Source organism: Panthera uncia (genome assembly GCF_023721935.1).
Source record: "Panthera uncia isolate 11264 chromosome B2 unlocalized genomic scaffold, Puncia_PCG_1.0 HiC_scaffold_24, whole genome shotgun sequence".
Taxonomy (NCBI): Eukaryota; Metazoa; Chordata; class Mammalia; order Carnivora; family Felidae; genus Panthera; species Panthera uncia.
Window position 1 is genome coordinate 72641752 of NW_026057580.1, and position 4548 is coordinate 72646299.

At 38.0% G+C, this 4548-nt stretch overlaps 1 long non-coding RNA gene across 1 annotated transcript in view; it reads left to right on the top strand.

Moving 5' to 3' along the window:
* Positions 1 to 211: 211 nt before the first annotated feature.
* Positions 212 to 4548, top strand: part of LOC125938819 (uncharacterized) — a 39162-nt gene continuing 34825 nt past the window's right edge. The window contains exon 1 of the long non-coding RNA XR_007462829.1: positions 212 to 290. This is a non-coding gene — a long non-coding RNA (uncharacterized LOC125938819). The remainder of the gene's footprint in view (positions 291 to 4548) is intronic.

Consider the following 4548-nt stretch of genomic DNA (forward strand, 5'->3'; position numbering starts at 1 on the left):
TTAAAGCCAATTCTAAGAGTTTAGTGAAATTTCTCCTCCCATTCTCCCCACAACACATAGGAGGCAAACATCCAAGAACTTCTCAATCTCTCTTATTCACAAGGAGGCTTAACAAGTGCTCTAGGTACATCAGAGAAACTTCACTGTGACACAATAATGGGCCTCTGCCCCAGGAGAGATTAGAATTCCAAAACCCCTTTTCCTTGCCTCTTGAAGGATACTTTTATGTTTGACAGGGAGTCAAGATCCTGTCTATACCAGAAGTAAAGGCATTCCGGCATATTTACACTGTGAGTGTTCCCCCCAAATACTGATATATAATAATACAATTTCAATAACTCAAACATTTTCACTTATCCTAATTGAGTTTTAAATATACTCCATTGGTACACTCAGTTGATATAAGGTGACCAATAGAGTTTATTTATGGTGACCACAACAGTTGTCTATTAACTATAAATGGGTCAGAAATTCTGCAGGTTGGTCTGAGTCCTCTCATATTTTACCATTTACCAGGAGGGTGTCCTCTGAGCAGCATCAGCTTCACCTGGAGTTTGTTAGAAATGCAGGTCCTCAGAAGCTCCTGGGTGGCTCAGTTGGTTAAGCATCAGACTTCAGCTCAGGTCATGATCTTGCGTTCCAGTACGAGCCCCGCGTCAGGCTCTGTGCTGACAGCTCAGAGCCTGAAGCCTGCTTTGGATTCTCTTCCTTTCTCTCTGCCCCTCCCCCACTCGCACTCTGTCTCTCTCTCAAAAATAAATAAACATTAAAAAATTTTTTTAAATAAAAAAGAAAATGTAGGCCCTCAGCCTCACTGCAGCCCAGATATTTGCATTGACATTAAAGTAAAAGATGCCCTGTTCTAGGCAGAGACTCTGTGGCTATTTGTGGTGACAGGCCAGTGTGTCTCCCCCAAGCCACGCTGCCCCATCCATTGTGGACTGATATGTTGGCAAAAGACCAAACAATAAATTTCTAGAAAAGTTAAATTACAAAACAATGAAAATAATATTTTTAGATGCCAAGTTTTTCATGTGTATGTGCTCTACAGTTAATTTTGCAATATTTTCTTTGTACATATGTATGAGTGAATATGAAAGGGAAATATACAAGAAAAATTTAAAAATAATGAATATAGGGGCACCTGGGTGGCTCAGTCGGTTAAGCGGCTGACTTCAGCTCAGGTCACGATCTCACGGTCCGTGAGTTCGAGCCCTGCGTCGGGCTCTGGGCTGATGGCTCGGAGCCTGGAGCCTGCTTCTGATTCTGTGTCTCCCTCTCTCTCTGCCCCTCCCCTGCTCATGCTCTGTCTCTCTCTGTCTCAAAAATAAATTTAAAAAAAAACGTTAAAAAAATAAAAAAAATAAAAAAAAATAATGAATATAATGAATAGCATGACATAATGCATAACATAACCATATTAAACATAATACCATTTATAGAGTGTTTCTATGTGCCAGGAATTCATTGTGCTCTATAGTTTCACATAGTATATCATGAGACCCTCATGATTCTCTGAGAGTTTGTCCAGTTCATATGCCCTTTTGTAGATAAATAGGCTAAAGTTTAAGTTAAACAACTGCCTGAGGTCACACAGCTATAAAGTATGGATCCCACATTTGAATCCAAGTTCTGTGTAGAATGAAAGCCTAAAACTTTTGCCTTCTCAATACCTCAATCTGATCTTTCCAAAGAAGAGGGAAATCCAGAGAAAACACGTATGCTGTATTATTTCTAGAAAGTCAGAAGACTTTCTGCTATTACATGCTATTGATGCTATTACAACAATGCTTTCACTCTACCCTCTAAGCTCATTTCTGTTATTGTCACTGTAATAAAATTGATTGTAAGGGACTTGCTAGGCAGAAATAAAACTGCTGATTTTGGGGAAAGTGGGGATGGAGAGAGAGTGGTTGAAAGTGAGGATGGTTCATTAATAGGATAAACACTATAATTTATTACTCAAAGGAAAAAAAATCTTATCTTGAGCTTTACAATGATATCATTATCAAAGAACTCCCTAGAGTGGGGAGATATGTAACAAAGGACATTTTGGGAAATAATATACAATTTGGGAAAGGAGTTATTTGAGTCAATATGTATGCTTTCAGCAAAATAAATAAATAAAGTCCAAAAGTTAACACATCCCATATTTAATCCTTATTTCTTTTTTTTAATGTTATTTTTAAAGTTTATTTTTGAGAGAGAGAGAGAGAGATAGAGAGAATGAGCAGGAGAGGAACAGAGAGAGAGGGAGACACAGAATCCAAAGCAAGCACTAGGCCCTGAGCTGTCAGCACAGAGCCCGATACGGGGCTCGAACCCACTAACCACGAGATCACAACCTGAGCTGAAGTCTGATGCTTAGCCAATTGAGCTACCCAGGCTCTCCTCAGTGGAGATGAACTTCTGACATCTTTAGAGCAAGAATTAGGTTTCATTGTTTTTATTTATTCCCACATCATTTGAGGAGAGCTGCTTTCTAGTGAAGATTATACAGGCAGGCTCCTCCATGACCTACCTTGTCCTCTGAGTGGCGTCGTTTACTGGCACCTGTGCTCAGACCTGAGTACTGACCTAATGTTCAAGGCAAATCTATTCTTGGCAATATCTGATGCAGTCTTCAATGTGATTATTGATTCTGGTCATTCAAGACACTCGTCGCCTACCATGCCAGGGATGGCTGTCACTGAGCTATATTTTTTACATAGAGCTCATTTTATTTTCCTCCCATCATTCTTTTCTCCTATGGGAGAGGAAATATTACACAATTTTCAGTAGATTAGAATTAGCGATCTATCTGCTTTGCAAATGATATATTAAAGATAAGTGTGTATGGAATGTGTAGAGACCAACATTTCATCTGAGCAATAATCTAACAGTCACTACTGTAATAGTGCTCCTACCATTTGTTAATTGAAAATCAATTGGTTTCCACGTCCAAAATGCTGCAATTACCTGGACAACTACATCACACCGACAACATTTTCTTATGTGTTATTCAGACCCTGACAATTAAACCAGAAATGCAACATATTAATTCTCAAAGCCCTCGTCCTTCAGTTGTTTCCCACTTCATCTTTATGATTAATTCAAAGATGGTCTGGCTCAGGGAATATCACACAACTCTGACCAACAGATATTTACAAAATAGAAATGAGGTGCTGAAATCTTTTAGAATTTGGTGCCAAAATTTTTGTCAGTGGGTATTTACAAAATGTGAATGAAGTGCTGAAAGTGTTGAACTTTCTGGGTAAGGGGAATTTGTACATTTTGTTGGTATCGATTAGTCAAAAGACACAAGTACAAAAGGGGGAGGTAATGTGTTAAATATCTTCGAAATTACCAAAGTTATAACTGAACATGAACTTAGAGATAATTTGGTTTCAAACTCCTCAGTTTGCAGGTTGAAAACAAATGCAGATGGATGAAATGGCCAGTGAACTAGTTAGTCAATATTCTTTCTTCTCTTGTTGGATTTACAATATTCAACTTGACAACAACAGAAGTTTAGCTAGAACCATATTGTACTCGATTAGGAAATTTGGTTGTAGTTTCAGAGAATATAGGATTTATTCTGAAAAAGTGTAGAGTGCCCAGCCGTTTCTCTTCTTCTTCTCTTTCTCTTTTGTTTTTAAGAAGTTCTTTCAACAGCATAGCAGATTGGGCTGTTTCTTTATCCAGTTGCATCACTATTCAGGGGTCTTCTTTAAGAAATGTTTATTATAGAGGCACCTGGGTGGCTCAGTTAAGAGTCGGACTTCGGCTCAGGCCATGATCTCACGATTGTGCTCTGTGCTGACATCTCAGAACCTGGAGCCTCCTTGGGATTTTGTGTCTCCCTCTTTCACTGCCCCTCCCCTGCTTGCATTCTGTCTCTCTCAAAAATAAATAAACATTACCAAAATTTTTTTTAATTTATTTTATTATTATTAACCCCATTTAGTAGATGAAGAAGTAGGAAATCTTACCAATATTTTCGGTGTCCAATAGAATATAAACAATGGAACAAAGCCTTAAATCTTCATCTTATTACTCCAGATCTCTGGTTTAAGCTCCCTACAATTTTTTACGTGTTAATATTCACTTACATCTGAATAACAAGACGAAAACCAACTGCCTGGGCTTAATAGGGTGAAAATGCTTTTGTCCTTGGAACGCCAGAGTTGTCTGATTTTATTCCTAGTACATGGACTAGAAAGGTAAGATGTACCTAATGACAGTGAGATAAAATGACTCGTGGCACTGTGCCTTTGGGGCAAAATGGAGTTCGAGAGCTGGAATCCCAGCCATCCAGTATTTCATTACATGGTCACAAGTGTCACTGTGTGTAAGAAACAGTGAAACAAGTCTGCTTTAACCCTCTTTGGCACAGGGATATGTGCCAAAATACCTTTTGAAAGTGTAAAGAATATTTTTACCCATCTCCTGCATATTCTTTCATATTCAATATTGTGTTTATATAAATCTATTTCTGAAGGAAGAGTCTTAATGATACTTTAAGTGAATGAATTAATTAAAATTTAGTATGGTATATATATATATATA